The 27552-nt window shown below is 42.4% G+C and overlaps 1 protein-coding gene across 4 annotated transcripts in view; it reads right to left on the bottom strand.

Moving 5' to 3' along the window:
* Positions 1 to 27552, bottom strand: part of PACRG (parkin coregulated) — a 530362-nt gene that overhangs the window by 478976 nt on the left and 23834 nt on the right. The window lies entirely within an intron of this gene.

The following is a 27552-nucleotide window of genomic DNA, read 5'->3' as shown; positions in this document are numbered from 1 at the left end:
TATGTAGAAAAAACATTTAAAGCTGTGTCTATGGCTGAATCATCGAATCTCTCTGAATCTCTCTGAATTGATTTGGAGGGTTCTGATTCAATTTGGAGGGATTAAAAGGTCTCCTGATTAGATTTGGATTCAGAGATTTGGCCACTGAATCAGGCCAAATCTCCACCAAATCGAATCAGCGACCAAAGCTTTGCACAGCCCTAATCTCCAATCTTTTAAAGTAGGAGATCACCTTTGGGATTTAGAAGCAACCCAAAATGTACCGTTTGCTGCTGTCATCCATCCCCCCCGCCCAGCAGGTAAGTCTGTGGGGAGGGAGGCAGGGATGGGGCAGATGGAGGCAGAGGGAGAAAAAATTATTTGGGAGCACACCTCCTCAGCAGGTAAGTCCCACCCAGCTGTGGCTCCACTCAACTTACCTCTGCTCCTGCCTCTGTGACACTGTCCCTCACTGCAGGAGCCTCGATCTAGTCCCCACTCCTTCCTTCCCCCACAGACTGGCTTGCTGGGCTAGGATGCATGTGTGAACGCATGTGGGCACTCTGCCCCCCACCCCTGCTTCAGATTGATTCCAAGAGACTCCAAGATCTACTGCAAGTGGCTCCAAGATCTATTGGTAGATCAAGATCCACTGTTTGGTGACCACTGCTGTAGCAGTTATTCTAAACCAGGGCTGTCCAACTGGTGGCATACCAAAGGCATAGGACACCTGCCGCTGCCTCTTCACTGGTGTATGGTGGTGGGGAGCTGCACACTGTTGGCATGGCCCTGGGAGCAGAGGGCTATGTATAGATGGTGCAGCTCAGGGGACAGGGAGGGATGCCAGGGAGGGCTGCCCTGCAGCAGGTGACCCATGCAATGTATAGTCTCTGGCCATCAAAGCTGGACAGCCCTGTTCTAATCTCTTCCTTGGGCTACTTGTTGCTATCCTTATTCCTACCTTTGACTCTTGGTTTCAGGCCTTGGTCTTAACCATTGTACTGAACTATTCATGCCTAGTCTCTTAGGATGTAAACAGATGTAGGATTTCTCCTTCAAGAAGCTTTTTGTCCTGTGATCCTACAGATGTACCAGTGCATTCTCCCATTTTAAGTACCTGTGAAGTATATAGGATAAAATCTGCTAACCTGTTGTCCCCAAGATAATACTGCGTATATCTCTAAGTTAATCATAGCTCATAGAAGTTAAGTGCCAGACACTTTACGGACAAGCCTTTCAGGCTGTGTGTTCTTCCTGGATACCTGCTGACAGAAGAACAGCAATTCAGCTTGGACGGGCTATATGTGTAAAGGGGTGTACCACTTCTCTTTTGCCCCAGGTTTTGACTTGGACCAATGTGAACCACCTCAAATGCCTTAAACTTTATTTCATTTGGCATCTTATAAAAGCTAATTCAAGTTTCCTATTCATGATAATGTATTAATTGGTTTTTTGTTTCAATATACCAACATAAAAGTTCATTATTTTATTTTGTCTTGATAAAAACAAAACTGAGAATCAAAAGAAAGAAATTACATACCAACTATTTTTCATATAGAATAGACAGTTTATCTCAGCTTCTGGTAGACTAATATTCTAAATGGGAAAAAATCCCACTCATGTTTAGACATGACAATTCAGGATGGTTTTTTTTCTGAAACCTACCCAAAAAAGATGGGCTTTGCAGTTTGCAATAAACATCTACAACCATAAGTTATTTCAGGAGAGAGAAAGTGAGTTTCAAAGTTGAGAGATTCTCCATCTATTTCCTTCAGCATCCCTTGCATGAAAATGAAGGAGCTCCATTTGGAGCTGTCTCACTGATCTTGGTAACAGAGAAGAAAGGTAAGTTTTTCAAGACACAGGTCACAACCCATGGAGAGTTTTACACGTCAGAAATCAAATAGGTCAAATCAAACAAGTTATTTGTTCTTCAAAGGACAAGTGGGCATGTCTCTATTACCTAAAAGAAAGCTTTATGTTGTCAAATCATTTTGACTCTTAGGCATGAAATGAGGATATAAATGCCATATTGGAGTGTATTATTTACTTTTATCTGTATAAAGAGATCCCTGGACATAAATGTTTGAGTTAAGTTTTCAAACTTTTCTGAAGAGCCTTAGCATTCCACAACAGGTCAAAGGTTCCCCAAAGATATTGGGGGTAACAATGGAGTACTCTGGGAGGTAGTGCACCACCATTATCAGGCAGGGTTGCCTGGCTCTGCGACAGCTCACATAGCCTGCAGAGCTAGGGGTAGAGGTTCCATGGCAGAAGCAGCAATGTGAAAGGGTGCCATTAGTTTAGAAATTTGAAAACCACTGAGTTAAGTATGTAAATATACCAATTGCTTAAAAAGCACGCTTTGAATTCTATAGATATAATGATGAAATAAAATTAAAAGTTTAACATACAAAAACACATGAAAAATTGGAAATTAGGGATGTGAAAAGTTAAACAATTAATTGTTTAACCAACAAATGCAGTGGTAACCGGATAGTTTACTTGTTTTCATTTAGCTTGTGGCAGGCACAGTCTGGCATGGAAGGGAAGGAAGGAAAGTTGCACGGTCTCCAAGCAGGAACCGGAAGGCAGGCAGAAGGCAGGGATTGAGGGAGGACTGAGGAGGAAGGCAGGAGGAGGTAAGAGGGGCAAGGGGGCTAGTACCCATACCTTAAGAGGAAAACAGTGGACAGCTTGATGACTTATCAGTTAAACAGGCTTCATGTGGGCTGTGTTGTCTGGCTGGACTTGCCTTCCCCCGCCCTCCCATAAAAGGGTACCAGCAGCCCACAAGCGGTTCCCAAGCTGCTGTGTTATCTGTTAACAGTTTAAGTGATATAATTAGAGGAGGTTAAATGGATATATTTGTTAACAATATTTACATTCCTACTGGAAATTCAGTCGAATTTATGTAATAATCTTCACTGAAATTACAGTTCTGTCTGCTTCTGTTTCAGGCTGTGGAGATGCATGTTGTATTTACCCCAATCCAATATGACTTTGACTTTAAGATGACACCCCAATAATTAGATTGTATACTTGGAAAATTATAAATCTAACCTAATACATAAAGCTGTATTAAATTTGCTTCTCTCTCCCGCCCCCGCACCTCGTGCTGTGGCAGGGGGACAAGGGGCAGGAGCCAGACCACTGCTCCTAACCCTCTCTGCCTGCCCCTCTGCCTTTTGACCCCACATCAACTGCCTTTCCCCCCTGCCACTTGCCCCTCAGTGCATACCCCTTACCATATACCCCCTGCCACTTGCCCCACTATTGCCTGCCCCTCTGTGCCTGTGTCTGCCCACTGCTACCTATAACAAAATGGTAAAAAACGGACAGTGGTTACTAAGCATTTATTTAGTATTTGTATAAGCAAGTACTAAATAAATGTGCTGTAACTGGAGTTACTGCGCAGTAGCACCAGCAACCACCTTTTAAGTGATGTTACTTTGCAGCAGCCTAATACTACTGTGCAGTAGTTTCTCAGCATGGTTTTGCCACACGATGCTACTGCACAGTAGTATCAGGCTACTGCACAGTCAGTGTCTCATGTATTCACCCCAATGACATTTTAAAATTATACAGGAGGTGTCCCAGGGGAGCCGGGGTTACAGGAGGACCCCAGGCCAAAGTGAAAAGAAAGCCCCACTTACCTTCTGCAGCATCCAAAAAGCATGGAGAAATGCGCGTGGCGAAACCACCCACATGGTTCATCAGCTGCGCTTATATTCAGCTGGGGCCGGGTGACGTCAGCTGGAGACGCCACCTGGCGGAGATAAAAAGCTGCCCCGAGGGTGCAGGAGGGCAGCAGGTGAGCAGAGGCTCGAGGGGAAAGCCCACACCCCAAGGGGCGCAACTGCTGCATCGCGCAGCATGGGAAGCCAAGGGCGGAGCCTGAGGAGGCTCCGACAGCGAAGCTGGCAGAGGAGCTGGCAGCGGAGCCTGCAGAGGAGCCAGCAGCGGAGCCGGCAGAGGCACCAGCAGCAGCACCGGCAGAGGAGCCGGCAGCTGCACCAGCAGAGGGGCCGGTTACAGAACTGGCGGAGGCAGCAAAGGGCAAGCCAATGGAGGCATCAACTGGCGAGCTGGCAGGGAAGTCCTGGAGAGGAGGTAACAAGGGCATGGCCGATGGGAACTGCAACGGGGATCGCCGCGGGGTGCGGCAGAAGACCCGAAGCAGGGACGGATCAAGCGGCAGACGGGCCCCACTACATCCCAAGGATAATTGACTGGGACTCCATACCCAAGTGGGGCAAGCAACCGGGGCTGGGGCACCTAGGCACAGGGGAACCACGGGGCCCATAGGTTAAGGGCACTCTTCGTGGCCTCCTGGCCCACTGGCTGCATCGCTTTAGCTGTCACGGTGGTGGGAATTGCATGCTACGTCACAGGGTGGTTGGGATAGGGCACTAGGGATACGGGTTAGTCGGATCCAGGTCCGAGGGCCTCGAAGTCTTCAAGTCGAGTCGTGACCTGGAGATGCGTGACTGAGATGCGTGGCTGGAGGGCCACAGGAAGAAGTCTGGTGGAGCCAAGGACGCCAAAGGGCCAGAAGACCTGTGACCCAAGGTGGCGAGTGGCCATGGTGTAGGGGAGGTCGGAGCCCCATGAGTGCCCACGGAGAGGCGTGACAACCCTGGAGGCCGCCTCGAAGGGGAACCCCTCCACTGAGGTACCATTCAAAGTCGTGGCAGGAGAGTTAAGGGGATCCCCTGACGTCAGCCGGGGTAGTCTTTGGCATCCACTTGCAAGCCCAGGACAGGCTCAATCGATAGTCTGGGCTAAGGCCGCACGAGAGCTCCTGGTAGAGCAGAAGCCGGCACAGAAGGTATAAAGTGATATAAATGATTTTATTTTCTCAATGTGTATGGAACTGAAGAGGAAATGGATGTGTGTTCCGGTCCATGGTTTTTAAGAGATGGACGGAGAATGTTTAGAAATGTGCATTTATAATGTGGTAGATGGAAATATGGGGTGTGTATCAAAAATATATTAGAAAGATCGTGGCATAGCATTATGGTACTTGGCTGCAAAGTGAATCCTGATAAGGAGGAAAAAGATGGGTGTTGATTAATAAAGGATCACTTGTACAGTATTTTATTTGTGGCTACGTTGTTTGTGCATCGCTATTTAATTTTTAATCCACAGACGTTGAAACTGTTTTAAAAATATTATCATTAACTTAAAATTTTCTAGCTGTTTAATATTATAGGTATTACTGTAACATTCTAATAGGCATTTTTCTTAGTTGATTATTTTTATAACTTTAGTTCTGTTGATGACAGCTATTTTTAGAGGATTTTTCTTACTATGCATTTAAAAATGATTTAAGCAAAATACTGGCACTCTTCTATGCAGAACTAGTTATTTTCCTAGTATATAAAGAAAACCACATCTTATACAGGAGGTGTGTTAATATGTGTGTGTCCCTCACTTGGTAAAATAAAACAATTATTTCAGTGGTACCTTCTGAAAACTTCTTAAAAAGCTTTAAATGAAGTACTGTGGAGTTTCTAATGCTACACAGACAGAAGTAACATTTGACTGCTTTAAAAAAGAAGAGAGGAGCATGTATCAGCTGTTACAGTGCAACCTAAGGGACTACCTCATCCTTTATGTTCCACTGCAATCCTTAAGATCAGTTGAGAACAACCTCCTGCAAGCTGTGTGTGATGCATGTTTATTTGAAGTCATTTTCAGGTGCCACTCTTTAGCTTTGGAACTCCTTCCCCATTAAGGCCCCATTAGAGCCTAAGCTTAGACATCTTCCAGACATGTTGTGAGACCTTATCGAGACAGGTTTTCAGCCGCCAGGGTTAAGTTTAGGGGAGCTGCCTGGGGATTTGTTTTGTATTTATGATTTTTTTTTAATTTTAAGGTGCCCTGAACCTGTTCTGAGGAAAGTAGCATATAAATTAATCATGCAAACAGACAAACTGTTACATCTATATGCTCCTATGTTGTGATCTAAATTGCTGTAAATTTAATCCTAATTGGAATAGGGTTAAAGTTTCTATGGTTTTGTTACACCTCTATCCCTATATGAACATGCAGGCACAACAATTTTACCATAACACCTTATACTAGTATCCTTCAATACAGACAAAATTATTACATGTATCTATATCCTACATTTCCAAGAGCATTTACAGATGTTTGTGAACAGTTCAGAAGTGTGTAGTATTCACAAGATACTTGTATATACAAAAGCAGTTCTCAAAGGACAGAAGATAAAAACAAATGTAAAAATTCAGACACGATGTTAAAAAGAAGTTAGATATCTAGTAGGGCACAACCCTGTCATTTTTCAAACTCTCAGAACCTCAAACACCTTGGCTAACTAAGCAAATGAAAAATTACAACTGGAAGGGATATTGGAGAAAAAGAATAGTCAAAATCATGTTTCTACAGAAACCTTTTAATGTATTCTGCCGGAACAAAGAAGGATGGTTAGGTTGAGACTAGGCTGGGGATTAGAAGGATCTAGGTTAGGTTCCTAGCTCTATCTCATGATACTTATTGGAATTTAGTTTAGATACTTTGGGGGATATCTGAATTGTTTTCATAGATGCCTGAATGGGCCAAAGCTGAAATGCTGCACCTTGCATTTAACAGTTCTAGGATAAAAATCAATGGGGAAGATTCTGTTGCAACAGGATGAAGAGTTCCAGACAAACTCAGAGCTCACTCCCTTTCAGAGCAGCATCCATGTCACTGAGCAACAAAACCTCTTGTTTGGTCTCTTCTTTTTGGCCTCATATCTCTACCTGTCTTGGCTGTCCAAAGGCCAGGTGGAAAAGTTCTATTTAGATGCACAAAGAGTATTAGAATCCCTCCCTTAGTCTGCACAGTACCAAAAGTACTTGATCATGTGGTGTCTGATTACCATACTTGGCTACTGCAGCTCTGACTCCAGCCCCAAGCCCAGGTTGGGGCTAGAGTCAGAGCCACAGTAGCTGCCAGCCCCCACTCTGCCTGCCCAACCCCTGTGCTTGCCCCTATGGTCTCTGTCCCTCTTCCTGACTTATTATCAGGCATGGCTCCAGCTCTGGCTCCATTCCTCCCAGGGCTCAGAGCACATGGAAGCTCCATCCCCTGCCCAGCCAATCAGTAGCAGCAACAGATCCAGCCCTGGGATGCTGCTGTGTGCCCAGACAGGGGTCACACTTCCATGTCCTCCGTGCCCAGGATGAAATGGAGGCAGAGCTCCATTTGCCTGTAAAGGGGGAGGGGGGACAATGGGGAGCAGGGAAGGAAACAAAGGCTGTGAGGAGCAAAGGGGAATACCGGTAACTCATACCTTAAGAGCCCTAACTGTATCTATACTGGTAGTGGGATCTCACCAGATTCAGGTGCAAAAAAGGATTCTGAAGATAATTTGTACTTATCAGCAAATCTTTTGTTTCCTTCACTGTTTACTCCACTTCCTATGAGACAGTGGCCTTCCCAGTATTGGATCTGAGGAATCAAGTAAAACTAGAATAAACTCTTCGTTTTCAGTGTCCATTGAACAGAGGAGTCTACAGGACCAGGATCTTTTTCAGGCCTCAATTGCCAGTGCATTAAAAGCATTTTCAGACATATTTCCTGGAACTTTCTAATCTGTTAGAAAATGACCTGCAGACAAGTTTCTCCTAAACAATATAAATAAGGACCATGTTTTTTGTGGGAAAAGCCACTGGCAGGCCATATTGCTTTTAAAGCCCTGGTATGTTTTTAAAACAATTTCAATTATAGCTAAAGCAGGGAGGAGGGGGCGGGGGGAGAGGAACAGGAGAAAAAGAGATAAAGACAATAAATTTCTTATTGTCTCCCAAACTACCCTAATTTTCTCTAATAAGCCACTAAAATATAAATAATGAAGAAACCTATTAAATATACAAAAGATGGAAGAAAGCTAAACAAAGGCAGGTACAGATTCAGAGATGTGCATTTCATTTCAGATCTTGGGTGTCAAGAAGGAACTGATGTGGTTATTAGCACTAAACTGTTTTTTACATTCTTAGTATAAGGCATGAAGAGAGATAAGGCTTATGCACAGACCAAGTAGGTACTGCTAGCAGAAATCCTGTCTCAGGTGAATGGAGCATATGTGCAACCTACAGCAGCTTACACACAAGGCCAATTCCATGAAAAAGAACAAGGAATTTCCTGTACTTAAAGGGCCAGCAACTTGATCCCTTCCTACCGCTATGCAGAAATCAAGCCACAACAGAAAGCAATAATAAAGGGAATTCAGTAAGGGATGCAGAGCCAAATGATAATTTCTTTCCACAGAAGAACAAATACCTAATCAAAGACATGTCCTAGTGCAATTTCATTGTCAGCAACCAACTCTTAACTCTTATACATAATTTTAAAAGCAAATACATTATATATTTATAAGGAGTATATTTCAGTTTGAACTTTAAAACACATCACAATAAAATAAAGTGAGGAAACTTTATAAAGATGGTGAGGCTTTTGCTCCTCAATCAAAATTAGCACTTGTTTTCACTTGCATATTTACAAGACTGTTAGTTTATATAGCCTCCCGAGCTTTTATGACACCATTTGATAGTACAAAACACCTTACTAAAGCTTAGCTTGCTCTGTAAAGAATAAAAGGGAAGCACTTAAATGGTACATATTATTGCTGAGGATCATTCTGTCAATCTTGTTTAACTATCATAGGTATCTGATTTTCTATAGTGAACTGTTAAATCACATTTACTTGAAAAACACAGTGATTTTTAGGACCTTAATTCTATAGGATTGTGAAAATATTAATGAATTATCTAATAGCTGCTTATTACTTGCAGTGGATGCTTATTCTACCATATTATCTTAGAAGCACACTGTTCATTATACTATATCTTCCAACAAGATGAGATTAAACAGCAATATATTCATTTTCTATGGAATCTTGCAGGAGCTTGAGTTAAAGGGTTTCTACCTATGGTTTGAATTACGTAGAGAGAAGATACTTTGGGACCTGAAATTAAATGTTTGCATGAAAATATAAGGATTGTCACAGTCCATTTTCCCATTTTCTTCAGATTAAAATAATCCCAGACAAGAAAGCAACAACAAACTAGTGGGAAATTAAATATTTTATCACAGAGTGCCAAACAGGATGTATTTAAACAAGAGTTGAGATGTGAAATCAAATGTATACTCTTGTAGCAGTTAGGAAAGTATGCCTAGGCAGAGTCACATGAGCACAGAAGAAAATCACTTTTGAAAAACATAAACTAATATTTTAAGGATTTATTCGTGGTTAAAAATGTCAGTTAATAATAAAAAAATTATTAAATTATAGAACTGCACCAGGAACAAACCTGGAACTCTTGCTGACTCATCGTTGCAGAGCACTTAGGTGCCCTGCTCCTCTGAAGAGTAGAAACTGCTAGGGAAAGAGCCCTAGCAGTGAGTGGGGAGCCCCAGCTGCTGGCTACCAGGGGCAACCAGAGTGAGCTAGAGGCCCACACCTGCCAGCGGTTAGCTGACCCGAAAGGGCAGGGCCTGGCTCACATATAAACCCCAGGTCTGAGGCCAGAAGAGCAGTTCCCTGCCAGCAGCCAAGGGGGAAGGAGCAATCCCAGAGCAACCAAAGGTGAGAGGCCTGACTGCAGGTAGAGCTTCTGATACTGATGAGGGACGGAGCACCCCTGGTATGTCTTGAATGATGTTATAACTGGGCGGCTTGAATTTATGTTATAGCTCAGGGGCTTGTGTTTTCTTTGCTTTTTAAGACTGGTGGTTTGGGTGAGGCTATTAGGGGAAGAAGGAGGCCTCATAGGGGACCCACAGCAGCATGGGGACCCCGGTACCAGAGGAGGCGCAGCATTTGGGGGTGCACCGATCCCAGCGCCAGAGAGGGCGCAGCACTTTGCAGGGCTGTGGAAAGCCCAGGTGCCAGAGAGGGTGCAGTGAGCCCAGGGGGCCAAATTATAACAAGGCCCAGACCAAACAATGTCAGTTCCATCTGTGAGGCTTGGGGTGTGGTAAAGGGGTGGTTAGAGCCACGTATAGCCAATAAGGCTAGGGTGCCCCGAAACACCCATTGCAGAACGGGACCCACAAGGGGTCCAGGAGCCCACGGGGTCAGAGAGTACAGCAAAACCGTGTCCAAGATGATGTAAAGGCAGCCTCCCTGTTATATATTTACCATCAAAGGCATGGCAGGAGAGAATCGAGGGTGCCCTTTGGGCCAACTTGGCATGGTAAGGGGGCCTTGGGGAGATCATGGCCATCCTGCAGGACCCCGTGCCGTGACACTAATGCTTCCTTTACTAAGGACCAGCATATTCAGTAGTTTATCCTATTTTGGATGTACTAGACACATCTACATAGCATATTAATGCGAAACTATAAATTTCGGCACATATCACACTGAACGTTATTGCTTTTGGGAGCTGTGTTTATATGTATGTCCAAGACTACAGCATGTTGAGCCAGGTTTGAGCAGCCCCAGCTGGCAAGGGGCTTGAGGGGTAAGCCTGCCAGTCTGAGTCTGCTCTGACCCAGCTCCATGTGCTGTGAAGGGGATGGCTGGATGAAATCACCTGTGACATTCACCTGAATGCTTTTCCTTTTCGAACTGCTCAGATGGAGCTGTCTCCTTTCAGGTCGACAGCTTGCCCTCCAGCGATACTTCTTAAAGGGTCCCCAGGATTTCTCTCCTGCCATGTCTTTGTTGTTGTGGATTATTGCTGGGAAGAAGTTCTCTAATCCTAGCTTCTCCTGGTTTCCTCTTTGGTTTCTTGCTTAGGTCTTTGTCTCGGGGCTCTGCCTCCCTTACATCCTGCCTTGTGCCAACGAGTGATGATGTTAGTCTTTGGCCGAGGCCAAAGCAAAATCAATCTGCCATGGCTGGGCCTTTGGCCCTCATCTAATCTTAGTTCCAGTTTGGACGGTGTATCGTCCTTTTGTAGGCCTCACGTAGGGGTATCTTCCCTCCGGGCACTCTCTCTCTCCCCCCTCCAGGGGCTACCCACAGCTTCAGTATCCTTTCTTCTTTTTTTCTCTCTATAAGTTTACTACTGTCCCAGTCTCTGCCAGCATTGTCTGGGATCCATGGTCTTGAGAGAGGTAAGTACCCTGGCTCCTCCAAGCCATTCTTAGCAAGGCATCCCGCTTCTTGGGGTTGCTACCACTCACTCCTGCCAAGGCATTTGTTTGTCTCAAGCTGCTCTGGACTCTCTGGAGGACTTAAATCTGGTTCTCCCTGAACATTGGTCAGTGGGGATTTTATCTTCTGTTCTGAGGACCGGCTGACAAACTGGCGTCGGCACGCAGCTACAAAATGTGCCCATGCTGGTTCTGGGGAGCACGCCTGATCCCCAGTGGCAGGCTGCTGTTGCTGCTTTCTGCCTCTCTTCTGCAGCGGCATGGCTTGTCTTCTGTTGGCGGCATTGCCGCCTCTGCAGCTTTGATCTTCGGCTGCATTTTACAGCTGCTGCTTCTCTCCCCGTCTCAGCGTCAGGGGTAAATTTGGTTCATGGCAGTGTCCCCACCACACTGGGGCACAAGGGTGCTTCAGTTTTGGGCCAGCCATCCAGGTCAGCATCTACACATGTGCTGCTATGCATGAAAAAACTCTGCAGCAGGATAGTACTCTATTTACAAGTATTAACCTGCTGTGGAGTTTATTAGTTCCCTGCAGTGTAATAGGGCTGCACATGGACATGCTTATTGTTGAGCTAATTAGAGAACTCTGCAGGAAACATCTCAAGTACATGCGCCCATAGGGTGCATCTACATGTATACTTTACTATGGAGTAAACTAATTAGCTCTGCAGTAAAGCAACGCCATCTACACATGTGCCAGTATTAGGGCACAGTAAACTAATTAACTCCTCCATAAGATAGTACTGTTAGGGACAGTAATTAACTGCACTTAAATTTAAGTGTAGGTTATGACCGTGTATGGGGGGTCAGCACTGCCCAAGGCTTACACCCCATACATCCTGCCAGCCCAGGCCTGTTCAAATTGCTGCTGTCCCAGGTGTACATGTAGATGTTGTACCCAGGAACAGTTCACTCCAGCTCACACAGCTCTGGAGTTTATTGCTTTACCTTCATTTCACATGTAGATGCACCCACTATATACTAAAGCAGCCACTGTTGCTGATATTTCTGATAGACTGATAACCAGGTAGAGAAAAGGTGGAAGTACTAAATCTACTTTGTGCTTATGCAGCATATGGACAAAAATGCACTTAAGCCAATTATCAAAAACTATACATGCACTGACTTCACAGATAGTGGTCATGTTTATTAAGTTTTTTGAAAATCTATGAAATGGAAGGAGTAGGTAAGTTACTGCATAGAACAACATCAGTATTAGTACAAAAGGTACTTTGTAATTCTGTTTCATAACAAAAAAAAACCTAGCACTACACCATTAAACTTTGTGAAAGGGTATATAAAATAAATAATGGTATATAGGAAATAAATTGAGCATAGCATTTTACAAGAACCAGTGAATACAAGATTCAGTGAATAATCAGGAAAGGAAGAAAAAAACCTATAGAAATTACTGCCTCAAGATATAACTGAAGCCAAAAGTCTAGAAAAATTCAAAACAGGATTGGATATCCAGATGGATTCTAAAAACATTTGCAGTTACTTTAGATGGCATTAAAAAAAAAATCTAAGGACTATACACCTTTGTGCCTGAAAGCATAAGTCATAGATAGCTGAAAGAATGTAGAAGAAACTTCCTCTGTCAGAAGGTTAGTCATAACTCATTACCCCCGGTTTCTTGCTTTTCCTTGGAAGCAACTAATATGACTGATAGACCAGGATACCAAACTAAACAGATCACTGATCTTTTCCAAAATGGCAATTCTATATATTTCCCACTTTCTCTATTCACCAAGATCTTGTCCAAAAATGGTATTTATATAACTTTTAAGTTTTCCACCTTTTCCAAATTTTGAAATACCAATTTTAATTTCCTTCATTCTGTAAGACTTGAAACACTAGAAAACAAACGTAATTGTATCATTGTATTATTCAGCTACTGTGCAATCAGCATCTCATGTAGATGTACCCATTGGGAAGGAAAAGAAAAAATCACTGAAGAACTGTCCAAAATCATAATACCTTCCTTAATTAAAAATATTTTGTCCTCAAGATGGTTTGTTCTCTCTTTGATTTTTCTCCATGCCTCAATATCTGAATAATGTTGGCAGCCAGAAATACTTTTTATTGTCCAGACCTGGAAATGGAACTATACTCACTCTTGAGGATGTTGGCCAGGCCATGGCTATCTGTGTGTTCACTTTCAAGCTAGATTTCTGCAACACACTATAACAGGGGATGATATAGAACAACCAGAGAAAGCTTCATGTGATCTGACCTCATTCTCTTACAATTTTGTAATGAAATTCCACTTTTAACTTAGAGGTCCACTCTCTTTCTACGCTCCAAGTTTTGCCTGAGTGGTATGCCCCAAATGAGACTTTAGCTATGCTCCTCTTGTTAGAGTGTGTCTTTTCTAGAATTGGCCGTCAAATATATTCATAGAATACTTTGTCCAATTTAGCAGTTTTATTTTCAAATTAATTTTTTTTAAAATACTGTGCATAATTTTCCCAGATCTGCTCCTTTCCTTTTCTTGCTTATAGGGGAAAAAAAAAAGGGATGGACATGGAGGGAACAAGGATAATTTTCCTAGCCTTCCCTTACTGTCTACATTTTTCTACTCAAAGGGGATGCAGCCATTTTCAGGTCATATGCTTGTGAACTCTTTCTCTTATTGTGCCTCTGTATTCTTTTGGCCACCTGAAGCAGAGTCAGCTGTTCCTCTGAACTGCCGCATTTTGTGACCAGAGGCTTCATTAGTAGATCAGCAGAGGACCTAGCTCAAGTGCAGATAAACAGCTGATAGCCAAGAAAAAACTTACACAAACCAAAATGTCAGTGACCTGGCAGCTCTGTAGAAGTGAATTATTCTGGGACTAGAGTGGTGTGGAAAGGTGATCAACAGTTCTGAAAGCTTGTTCTGAACAGCTGAGGAGGGGCTGTGTGTAACCTGGGTATTTTAGGAAAAGAAACTATAAGAAATTTCAAATCTGTTATTCTTGGGGAACACAGTACATAGTCATTAGTTTATTCAATCTTCATGACTTCAAAGGCTGAAAATGTAGGCCAAATTTTGCAAAACTGGGAGTTTCCAATGCATGCCCCCTTATCTGTGCTGAGGTAACTAAATGAGTGATTTAAAGTGCTGAGCACCTGCAGATTTGTTTAGCTAAGCCCCATGGCACATTACAATTATGGTGTGATTAATATGTTAATTGTACCTTAGAAAAAGTAAGTACTACATGTTCAGCCAATTTATGGCACCATAAATCAACAAATCAACCACAATGTTACTCCACAAAAAATGTGGAACATCTCTGTAGCATGTTTGTATGGCGCCATATATTGAACATGTAGCACCTCCATGATGACACTAACAATCAGCTGACTGCCAGTATCAGCATGGGTACAGAGGTTGGCACAGGGACTGAGACAGGGACTGAGATAGCCCTGATCCCTATGTTGAAAACTGACTACAGGGAGAGTGGGTTGCAAGGTTTCTTGGCAGGGGGGGCTCTCTAGGAACCTGGCAACCCCTGAATCTTACAGCCTTTCCTGCTTTGCATTACACTCCCTCAACTTAAAAAGGCTAGGTTGTGGGGAGATGGATCCCAGTGTTTTGAGATGTCTAAAAACCACATATACAGCTGGGCTTTCCTGGGGTGGGGCTGGCAATCAGCTCATAAGACCAGGCCCTGACAGCTCCATGTCTCAAACCCACCTGGGACTGCCGGGATTGGGTGCATCCCCTGCCATGAATGTCTGATATGACAGGAGGCAGGATGTTCAGGATATTCGGCATAAAATTCCTCCAATCCCAATAGCTCCATTATTTTAACATCTGTGAGGGGCCTAATGTGGACTTAATGACTCTACATTTAGGCACCCATGCTTAAGAAACATGACCTTTAATTCAAATGAAAGAAGAGAACTATCTAGAGGAGGTGGATAGTGGAGGAAGATAGTGGAGTAGAGGAAGAAAAATAACTATTCTTCCTGCACTCCAAAGAGGAACTATCCTTCTTTTAGTTCTGGTTCTAGCCCACAAATTATAGAAATATTAAGGATTCTTATCACCCTAAGCTCGTACTTTGAGGAAGGGTGGGCATATGATTTACTTAGCTATAGTATACAAAATCTATTAGCTGACCATTGGATGTAACAAGAGCAGCTGACATAGATAGCAAACCCTTTTACCTTGAGAAAATAAATGTAGCAGGCAGCTGCATCATACAGTATAAAGCTCATCACATCACAGGAAGGTGCCTTAAGGCAGGTGCCCAATACTCAAGTTTCTTCATACCAAAGTTTCTTCAACGCCCCGAATTATCACATTTTTTTAGCTATGGTAATTCATATAAGTGGCATCTCAGCACTAAAGAAGTAATAATTTGAACACATTTAGGGTGCTTGCAGACATTAAAAAAACAAAAACAAAACAAAAAACAACCCCCCCCAGGGCTTTACTTTAAATTTGGTATGTTCCTGCGTCAAGACCTGCACGTGCCCAAAAGAGGCAGCACATTACTTCAACCCAGCTCACACAATGTCTGTAAAATTGGGCACTTAAGTGTAGCTTTTTGGCACTTTTATCTAATAACTGATTGAGTCAACCTTAGCTAAAAGCACCAAAAAGCCCCACTGAAGTATCTGATCTTTAGAGACACTGCAAGCCAGGCTGAAGTAATGCACTGCTTCTTCCGGGAGTAAAGCGTGGGGGTTTTTTTTCAAATGTTTGCAAGCAGCCTTAGGGTACTGTACGTTATTATTATACTTGAAGAAAAGATAAGTATCTTCAGGAATTCACACTCCTGAAGTAAAATCCTTTCCTCATGGAAATAAGTAGCACTTGAAATTTACATTCCCTAATTTTCCCAAATGTTATTAATTAAATTAATCTAGCTGAAATAAAACTTCAGTGTTAAAAAATAAATATGAATTTGCATTATTATTTTATTATAGATCAAACCAGACTTTCATCCATGTTACAAGAAACTATCTGCTACTCCACATGATACTGACTTTTTAAACCTGTCAATTAAGTTTAAACATCAAGTTCCTATAAAATGTATATACTTAGAAGAACCTTTCTCCATCACCACTAAACCTAGTGAGATATGCAAAGAAAGGAGAATCTAAGCACTATTTCCATGTTCTATATTGTCCTTCACTGCTTCTCATTTTACAGGATTAGCTATACTGATTACAAAATTACTAATTTATATTGAGTAATAATGGATATTGAAAAATTTCTTAGTTATGGATTACTTTTTCTCAATAATGCCTGAGCGGATTCATTTGATATATAGGTAAAAGAGCTGTTCTGATTTTTATTTATCCCTTATTGTTTGGTAAGTTTATTAATTCTTACAGAAGAAATACAGAACTTGGAACAGGTCATAGTAAGTGTAAATGTTTTTAATTCATCTTCAAAGAAATACTTTCAGGTTGAACATTATTCTTAAAATAGTCTTTCCTCTTGTTTGAGCTACTAACCCTTTATATTACTGGAATTTAATTTAGGGCTTTGTTACATGGAAATTTTGGGTTGCTCCTTGAGCTCTTAACCCCTCCCCAGCACCCCAGATCCCTGCTCACTGCCCCCCACACTTACTTGGGCCATGTGGTGCCTGCCTGTGGTGTCTGTCCTGGGGGAAGGAGGGAGGGAAGGGTTAACCTGCCTGTTTGGCCATTGCTGCTGCTCTCTGGGCCAGATAGGTTAACTTTTCCCTGCCTGCTCCCCTGGGACAGACAACACAAGTAGCCACAAGCAAGCAGGGTGGGTGGGGGTAGGGATAGGGAGGAAGCGGGGAACCAAAGGGATTCCCAGAAGGGAAGGGAGAAGCCTGGAATGGGAAATGTGGCAGATTCTTACCTTTCAGTCCTCTAGGCCCCTGCTAGCCTGAAATGTGACTGCTCCAAACTTGAGCTAAGACTGACACCGATCAACATTTGTATGGCTCACAGTGTAAGGTGTAACAAGGCTCTCAGTTATACCTTGTAAAAGCAGCTATACACACACACAGATATGTGTACACACATACACATATGTTATAGTACTGAATATTCAGGTCAATTTTCATTGCCTAAGGACAAGATGAATGCCATAAGACATCAGTTCAATGGCCGTCTTTTAATATTAAATGTTTGTACTATGGTGATATCTAAGACATTCTGATATTCTACATACTAAACACATATATAATGAACAGATAAAAACCATACTTATCCCAAAGAGCTCACAGCCTGAGTATGTGACAAGACACAACTAGATGTAACCACTGGATGGAAAGGTGAGACATGAAGTAACACTGTAATTCTCTCATAGTAATAAGCAGTACTCACATTCAGCAATTAACAAGCCATCTTACAGTATTTTGAAGGCTTTTCTATATGGATGAATTTTAACTAGCAACTTTAAGAAAATTAATGCAGTTGCTTTATTGATTTTTATAGGTAGTCTGCCATTTAAGTAGTTACTAATCCTGAAGTGTGAGGGCTTATAGTCCTTATATCTTTTCAACCTAGTCTGGTAAATTTAGGAATTCTAATATTATAAAAGTCTTAGTTTGTCTGTCTGTCTGTAATGCTTTATTCATACTCTGATCGGATGTGTGGAACAACCAATCAGAGTGCTGCAAGAGCATTCTGGACAGGAGGCAGTGGCTGTGGTGTGCTGCCATGACAGCAGGGATGGAGTGGCCCTGCTCCCTGCAGGCGACATAGGGTGTTGGCCAAGAGGGACGGAGGGGCAAGCTTTGCCCTGCTCTTGGGAGATGGCGGCAGTGAGGGGTAGTGGGTGACGGCACTCCATCCCCACCCTCCCCCACATCATTCCTGATGGGCTATTGGTTAGTTCTTATTCATAAAAGTGTCTATAAAGCATCTACTGCTCTCTTTTCTTCAGTAATACCCTTACTTTATACAACATTACCTTTTTAAACACTTACCTCTCCTCAGCTTGGCTAATGCTATGCAAAATGTCAGGAAATACGTGCAACTGAAACATACAATTTTCAACCTAAAAGCAAAATCTTGGAAAGTTTCAAATCTTGTACAGGCATGCTATTTGTGATTAAATAGTAATTTATTACACTTCTCTTAAAAACATGTTTAAAGGTTTTTCAAAAATAAAAGTAAAACCCACGCCTAAATTTGGATTTCAACTCAACTGGTGAAACATGTTGGGAATTTTTTTAGCCAAAATAAGGACCAACAATTTATCAATTTGTTCCACTTTTAAAAATCAGAACTCTGACCGCTGACTTCAAAAATAATCTTAGCTCAACCTTATTCACTGCAAGTTATTAGAGAAACATTAAAGCAGTTCTGTGAGTAATGAGGGCAAACTTTCTGCGTGCACTTTAATTTTTCACAAGCAGAACTTCTTGGATAATCCTAAACTACCAATTACTTGCCATTAGGTTAAAATACCAGTTACCTAAACACTGTAAACGCATCATTTGTTTTAACGTTATAGAAGAGCAAGAGTTTACACTCTTAACACTCTTAAGTGTTTAATTTGCCGCTGCAAGAGGGAAAAAGAAACTATATTACTGTTAAAAGGATTGTGACAAAGGGCTTTCCTACAATAGTCAGGAGGTTTAGAGGTATAGCATGTCCAAGGAAAAAAAAAGCAGACTTGACACTGTACAGATTTATAGTGGCAAGTTAATTATTGCCTCCCACGAGTTATTTTAATATATTCTACAAAGGTCTGCTTTCTTCTGCTAGTTCAGGGATGAACACTCAAACTTTAATAAAGTACATGTTCCAGTGGAGGAATGTCATTAGGAAGACATGCTCTGATTGGATGTAAATTTTCAGCAAGTTTTCAAGTAAGAAACTTGTTTTTGCATGTAGGTGCATGACTGATTAGTAAATTGCTGCATGGTGTGGACACAGACTGCTCTTTTGCTTTTCAAATCCTCTTTTGTTTAATCAAGTGGTTTCATAAAAAGTTATGGCAGACCACTAGGATTGGTTGGCTGTATGTAGTCCACAGGTCATATCACCCCACTCTGTACTAGTTAATGGATAAAGGACCCTTGTACTGTAGCATGCACAAGCTCATCCCTCCTAAATGGACATGAATTTTTCTCAATGTTACTTAGCAGTATGGAAAAGGAAGAACTGACAACTGCAATTATAAAACCAGCAAATTCCTTTAGACAAAAACTAATACCTTGGGCTGCTTACAGATGTAAAGAAACCTCCTCAAAATGGTGCTTTACTTTAAATTCCATGTGCCCCTGCAGCAAGCCCATTGCATGTCCAGCATTGTGTTAGTTAGACCCAGTTCACACAACATCTGCATAGATCAGGCGCTTCAGCAGGGCTTTTACGGTGCTTTTATCTAAGAGCAAATTGAATCAGCTATTAGATAAAAGTACCAAAAAGCCCCGCTAAAGTGCCCTATCTAGTCAGACACTGCAGAGCCAGGTCAAACACATGCACTGATTCTTCCAGTAAAGCGCATTTTTTTTTTTTTTTTTTCTCCACATCTGAAAGCACCCAAAGTGTTTAGTGTGGTGTGCCAAAATACAGATGCAGACTTCAACTTCTGTACTATTTGACAAAGGGGCACTGTATTTGTAATAACATTTGGTATGTACTACAAATAATAGTCATGTATTTACAATGCAAGAGGATTTCCACCCAAATATTTTTATCTGTGTTTTTATATATGTTTAGTATTTTTATATGGATAATATGGTAAGTTATGTCTGTTGTACTTAATTATCAAGAAAAATAGTGATTATCACTAATTCAGATCCTATGAACTCTTCCAGTTGGCTGAATAACTTCAGAAAAATAAAAGCATGCAATATTCTCAAATAACATATAAGGACAAATAGTTGTTCTGAATTTGCCAAAGATGTTCTTCTATAATGCAGGAAGATAGGCAAAAATGGATAATTCTGTCTTTTTATTTACCTGAGGGCTAAAAATTACCTTATGGGAAATAGAGAGAACCTCTTTGTTCAAATGATTTATGTGATACCCAAAGACATATTAGGAACCTCATGACATATGCCAGTGGGAGCCAGACTTTTCTGGCTAGCATGCTACAAATTAGCCTTGTACCTTCCCCGACTGCCACTCCAACTCTTTTCTCCTACCCAATCTACTGCTGTTTTCTGATCCCTGCCCCATGCTCCTTGACCAAGCTTCTACTCTACTTTGCTCCCTGCCTGATCTGATACTCTACTTTCTGCTCCCTGTCCCCTCCCCAATCTGTTGAACGCCAAACACTAAGGCTGCCCATGCCACTTGCAGCGTCCATGCCTCAGGTTGACCATTCTTGACGTACATGATTTGATAGATTCATGGCTCCACCTATAATTATTGTGTGTGTATAATTTATAAGTCCCTATCATGGAGATGCCCAATAACCTAGGAGTCTCCTGTTCTGCAGACAAACTATAACAAGATACAGTGTGTGGAAAATTGATTTTTTTTTTTTATCATTAAAGTAATTAAGCACTGGAACAATTTAAGGATGTATCAAATTCTTTTATGATCTTTGACTTGGATGTGTTCTTTTATAGCTTCCCAGGTACACCATGCATCCTAGGAGGAGGAAGAAAGTGTTATGGAAACATTTATGTGACAAGAGAAAAAGCAGGTATTGAAGCTGGGCCTGGAAGTTAAGGAAATTAAGTTTTCAACAATGATGTAGAGCCAATTTAGGATTTTCTATGGGGCAAAATGGACATTTATGAATGCCTATATACATGCTCATTCACATTCTAATTAAAACAATCAGAGTAGACTCCATTAATTGAGTCTGTTCCATGTTCTAATTAGAATACTCCAGCATCACCTCACTGTCACATGTATTAAACCCCCACACAATTTTAAATGGCCATGGGGGCGCTTTGTCTAAACCTTGTCAAATGAGCATTAGATAAAGCATCCCACAGCTATTTTAAAACACGTGACAGCTTAACACATGTGACAGTGAGACATTTTAATTAGAGCGGCTGTCTGTGAGCCACTCTAATTAAAATGCCCCCCCTCCCCCAGCACATGTATAGGCAGTATATGTGTTTACAGTGAAAAGCACATAAGTAGTCTGGTAATGGCATTTTAGACTGAAGAAAGATAAAATGTGGGGACAAAAGACCAAGGTGATATAGGTGGCTGTTCTCAATACTGGAGAGGGTAATGAATGACAGTGTCAGTGCTGGGACTTGGGTGGCTAGGCCTCAGAACCAATCAGGGATTAAGATTACTAGATAGGGGTACAAACTAGACTCAGAGGCAAGTAGAATCTAGGGACAAGCTGGGAAACCAGGAAATCAAATGGAGAACAAAGTCTACAAGCAAGATGAGTCAGGGAACCAGGAGATCAAACAGAGACTTAAGTCTACAAATGAACCAAGTCATCAAACCAGGAGGCTGGGAGGCTGGCAGAATCACAAGAGGTACAGTCCATGACAAAGGAAAGCCCTATTGCCTAGACATTCCTGTCCTCTTCCTAGTCCTATATAGGGAGGAATGGCATGTCGGGTAGCAGAAGCCAGCCATTTAGGCACTGTTGGAGCTTCAGGTAGGCCCAATCCAACCTCTGGGAACAGCAGCAGGGTGGTGGGTTGGGGTAAACACCATACTGTCAGACCAAGGCCCTGGGTTCAAGGCTATGCCTGACAGAGGGGGTGAAGTGGTTTAACAATATAGGTGAAGAAGAAGTGGAAAAATGTAAAAGAAGTTTTGAAGGAAGGAGTGGAAAGTTCAAATCACCTCTCAGATAAGAGAGGTTGTGGGGAGGCAGATTTGAGAATCACTAGCACCGTGATGACTACTTAACTCATCTGAGCTGACTTGATGCAACATAAAAGGAAAAAGAGACCAGGAACTAAGCTACACCCAGCAAGATACAGAAAAAAGATAGGGGGAATACAGTAGAAGAAATTCCCCAAGGAATTGCTGAATGATTGAATGGAGAGGAAAAAATGAGAAAACACTGCCACACACACAAAAAAACCAACAAAAAAGACAGAATACTAAAAAGGAAAGAAAGAATGACAGTATTAAAAGCAAGAGAAAGATCCACAAGAACAAGGATGGCATAAAGATCTTCACGTAGTTCTAGGAAAAGATTACCGGAAACCTGGATGAGAGTAGTTTCATAGAGGGAAACTAAAGGAGGCCAAATGGTAATGGATTAGTAGTGAGAAGTTAACACAGTATCTGTAAAAACCTGTTTAATAAGTTTAGGGGTAAATGGATGGAAATGCTGGATGGTAACTGCAGACACACATAGAAACAAAGGTAGAAGGCATTGGGAGCACGGATAGGGATCTAGAAGTGTATTTGAAGGTGGGGTGCATCTACACCTGCACTGTACTCTGGAAATGACTAATTAGGTCTGCAGTAAAGCATCACTATCTACACACACGCCAGTGTTAGGACACAGTAAATTAACTAACTCCACTGTAAGATACCACTGTCGAGAACAATACTAACGTACAGCAGAGTACTTAATTCCGCCAAAACACACATGTAGACACTGACAGGGGCTGGCTGGGGCACAAGGGTGATAAAGTGCAGGGGCTGCCTGCTGCCTAGCCCCACACTTCAGTAACCCCATGCCCCAGCCTCTGCCACCTGACACTGACCCCTGAATCCTGGGGCTGATCCCCCAGGCTCCCTGTCAGCCCAGGGCTACTCCATTCTGGCTCCAATTGCTGCGGTCTTGGACACACATGTGGAGTTGCACCTGGGAGCTGACTTTGGTGCCAACTGTGCCAGAGTTCCTTACATCACCCTAATGGCACATGTAGATGCACCCAAGAGGGTACACTAGACAGAGAAAGGTTCTGAGCAAAAGTGAGGGATGTTAGCAATCAGGAAGGCAAGTGTTAAATACTTTCAGGTGTTTAGATGAAGATAAGATGACAATTAAATGTCACTTATTTGGGAGAAGGAAGAGCAGGAAAGGGGAGTTTTATCATCAGATTTTGTTTGATTTTTATTTACTTAAAAAAGATGGCAAATCTTGTGAAAGTCACCAGACAAAGGTGAGATTGGAAAGAAAAAGCAGCAAGAGAAAAATTGAGCATGTAACAGTGGATAACAATGGAGTACAGTGAGAGAGGTCAGTAGGTTTTAATTGCATTTAATTTGGAGGTGAAATATTTTAACGTGGAAGACAATCATCTGAAATAAATTTGAGGAGAGATCTGTCCTTATGGTCAATCATTCTATATTCTTTAGTAAGCTCTTAAACTTCTGGTGGTTTCTGGACTTAGTAGAAGTAGTTCTGTTTGGAAGACATAGCGGTAATTTTCACCTCTATAAAAAAGAGAATGTTTAATAATGTTGACAGACAAAGTTTGATAATAAAAACAGGCCTGCACTTTCATCTGAAAGGTTTTACCTATGAATGAAATGATGTCCAGTACAAAGTGTAAAAGTGAAGCCATCTAAATTGGAATATTACAGCAGCTTATTTCTGCTTCCATGGGCTTTTGTGCTGCCCTAACTATTCCTAAAAATTATGATTATACTTGAAATGTCAGGTTTTTAATTATTACATGATTCTGAGACCACATTCATCATCAGTTTATAGGTCTTGGTTCAGAAAAGACAGATTCATAATAACCATTTTAAATGGCTTCTCACAAGTGGTATTCTTTTATCTTGGGGAATTTTTTTTGGTGTTCTGACTCACTTCAGAGTTCTTTATTCTCTGTCACACACAGGCACTTTATTGTTACTGCTTCTTTGTGAAGCAGAGTGAACAATATAAAAAGAGGAGAGAGAAAGTTACACCAATTCTTTTTTTCCAGCTGATCAGTGGGTGCATCTACATGAGACACTTTACTGCATAGTAGAGCAGTTTCCTGTGCAGTAAGTGTACACGTCTACAGGTGCACATGCTGACTGCACAGTAAACCGCCATAATCACGAGTAAATTTGCTACCTGCAAATGCAAGTAGCAAATATATTCATTAGTTACTGTGCAGTAACGCTCATGTAGATGTTTGACTGTGCTCCCAGTCAGATGGGCAGCAAGGGCTGGGAGATTGCTCCCTGCCTCCAGGAGCTGGCAGCTGCGGGGGCAAGCTCCTCCACCAGAGCCTATATGTCCCCGTGCGCTGGTAGCAAGGAGCTCCCAGACCCCCACTCTGAGGCTGTGATTGGGAAATGGGGGATGAGAGAGCCTTATCCTCCAGCCCCCACTTCACCATCACAATTGGGGAGCAGCAGGTTGACAGATCCTTATCTCCCAGTCCCAGCTCCGTGGTCGCAGGGGCGGCACTGGGAGATCCTTATCTGGCAAGCTGAGCCCAGCGACTGCAGAGTTTAGGCTGGGAGATAAAGATCTAACAGTGCCAGCCCTATGACTGCAGAGCTGGCACTGGGAAATAAGGATCTCCTACCCCCTGCTCCCCCATTCTCATGGTGAAACGGGCTGGGAGATAAGAATATCCCAACCCTCCACTCCTTGATTGTGACCCATGGAGCAGAGGTTATGAACTGTCCTGGTCAGCGGCTGGTCCCAGCCCCATGCCTCAATCAGGTGGTCAAGGTGCGGGCCTTGGGAAGAGCTGCAGGAGTGGGGCAGGTCCCAGCCCCTTCCCCAATCCACCGGTTGGGCAGGTAGCAGTGAATCCCCTCTGCCCAGCCAGGGGCTCACTTCTAGCTGCCCCACCAGTGGACTGGGGCAGGAAGCTGGGATTTGCACCACCCCTGTAGCTCTTACCAAATGCCCTGCCCCTGACTGGAGAGCTGGGGTTAGGAGCTCCCTACTGCTGGGACAGGAGGACGTTGTCCCCGCCCTGGCTCTGGTGGCAGAGTCCACCCTGGCAGCAGGCAACCCCCATGGGGCAGGGAGCAATGTCCCAGGCCCTACCCGGAGACTGTTGTCTCCTGGCCCCATGCTCCTTCCCAGCCCCTGGGCTAGCACTCAGGGAGAGCTTAAAGCTCTCCCTGGCTGCTGCAGGGGGCCAGTGAAGGGCTGGCAGGGGCAGGAGCAGATTTGCTGCCATAAGCAGCAAATCTGTTCCCAAGTCCCTGCATGCGTGCATGCCTGCCCAGAAGCATTTACTCATGAGTAGTTTACTTACAAGTAAACTGCTCCCTGATCAAATGCAGATGTACACACACCCAGTACTACTTACCTTCATTCAAGACATGAGCTACAAGCAAACATTTGATTGCTGTATCCAAAAATATAAAATCTTCATTTGGATATATAATTTGGTGCAAAGGAATAACCAAATTCTTACTAGACACACATTTGTTTTCATAGCTGAATTATCTCAGCTTCTGATTTACCAATTAACTGCCAGCAGTTTCATTTCCCAAGAACTACTTTATATTAGTGACCTTATCTGCAACTGCTCAGGAAAGACCTCTAAATTACTTTGGCTTTTCTTAATGCAGAACAACTAATTCTTAAAGAAACTACAATCAATCCACTTGATTTCTCTAAAGGACTAACTGTAAGCTAATTGATTTATGGCCTTCTAATGTAGTGCACTAGATTAATTCTATGAACATCCTGTTCAACAATTTTGGTGGTCAAATTTTCATTGCACTTTGCTTGCTTTTAGCCTCACTGCTATATTAATTTATCAGGCATGGACAATAAGTGTTATCACTGATCCTATATAAATTGGATTTACAAGAGCAGTAAACCAATTGAAAGCATTCAGATTTTTAAAATGCGGTTCAAATGTTAATCTTGAAAGACATATTTTTTCCAAAAAAAATATCCTCCATACATGAATCATTGTTTCAGTCTACATTGACAAACTAAGAACTCAATGTTACTGTCATTATTAAGATAAATCTTTCACTGAAATTAATGGAAATCTAGCCTGAAAAACAACTGCAAAATGAATTCTCTGATTATCTTTGTCCTTTAGGATACTTAAGATGTAGAGAGACTTTCAAGATCATGTGGCTAAGATAAAGTTGTCTAATACTATCTCATTGGCAAATATGAACTAAACTGGAAAAGATGGAAATTAATACTGCTGAAATAGGAAGAATGAGTCACCTAATGAGAGACAGCAATGGGTTATATTGAAAGGAGGGTTATCAGATTGGAGACAGATTACTTAGCAGGTGCTGCTGGGGGACAGGTTTGGGGGTTTATTTTAATGCATGAACTAGATGTGCACCTATGAAAATTGTGTGAGACACAAAGAAGAGGTATTGTGAATACAGAGGAGGATCAGACTATTATACCCAAAAATAGGCAACCTTGCAGAATGAAACAACAGAAATGGTATGAAGTTTAATAGTATGAAATGCAAAGTTACGCTAATATGGACTAATGCTAGGAATCTTTGCTGTAAGAGAGGAATTCATAGACTACAACAGGAGTCAGGAACCTGTGCCACCCCCCGGCTGGATCCGTCCCACAAAGAGGCCAGATCCAGCCCAAAAAGGTCCAATCTGGTATGGGGGGTTGATGGCAAGGTACTATGCTGAGGTGCCCATTCTCTCCTCTGTGAAGTGTGCTGTTTTACTATGTCTGTGTTTACCTTGGCTGAAGCGAGAATAGGGAGCAGCAATGAGGGTAAATGAGGTAGCTGGATGTTCCAGGATGTAAAACACTTGTAGCCTGTGGCAGGACCAGATGGTAAGGGAGCCTTGCACATGTTTTGAGCCCTGGACTAGAGGAAATGGAGGAAAGATGAACCTGGAGGTTCTGGTTGATTGTAGGATAACCATAATGTAGGACTGTAGGATGACCATAGCTGTAGATCCAGCCATGAAAAAGTCTAATGGAATCCTAAATGATATTAGGTTGGGTGTTTTTAGTAGAATAGCAAAGCATTAGTACCCATGTACAAGATCCCCATTTAATATACTGTTCTGGTCATCTGTGTTTAAAAATAAATTATTTAAACTAGAACCTGTACAAAGAAGGGATATGGGGATGGGTAGGAGAGTTAAGAGTTAGCAGGAGATTAAAAGAACTTGACTTAGATAGCTTAGCAAAATTAAGATTGTTTGTAAATGTATCCACAGGGTAAATATCCAGGAAGAATGAGGGCTATGTGTCTTAGGACCCCTCTGCTAGTTACAAGTATTTTCCAATTAACTGGTTAATTGCACAATTACCTTGGGACCAGTTACATGTGCAAAGTAACTATGATGCCATAACAAGTTTCAACCAGCTATAAAGTTAGATCTAATAAATGTATACTAACTTTAGAGCTGGTTTCTATTGAGCTTTCATTTGTACAGGTAGCAGAGTTTGACAGGGCTCCCAGACACAAGGGTGCACCATGTCACGTTTGGGAGTCCCACAACTGAGGGGACTTTCAGCCCAGGCAGCTGACAACCCTGGACCCCAGCAGCATGGGGACCCAGAGTCCTGCAGCTGCGGATTCTGGATGCTAGGACCCATCTGGGCCCTTGCAGCTGAATAGCATGGCAGCCCTGGGGCTGGGGGACCATAGAATCATAATATGGGGGACCATATTCCCCCAGCTTCAGCAATGTGTGAAACCCCCAGGTTTAGGGGAT

This window comes from Alligator mississippiensis, chromosome 1, assembly GCF_030867095.1.
Source record: "Alligator mississippiensis isolate rAllMis1 chromosome 1, rAllMis1, whole genome shotgun sequence".
NCBI lineage: Eukaryota > Metazoa > Chordata > Crocodylia > Alligatoridae > Alligator > Alligator mississippiensis.
This window is presented reverse-complemented; position numbering and strand designations above follow the sequence as displayed.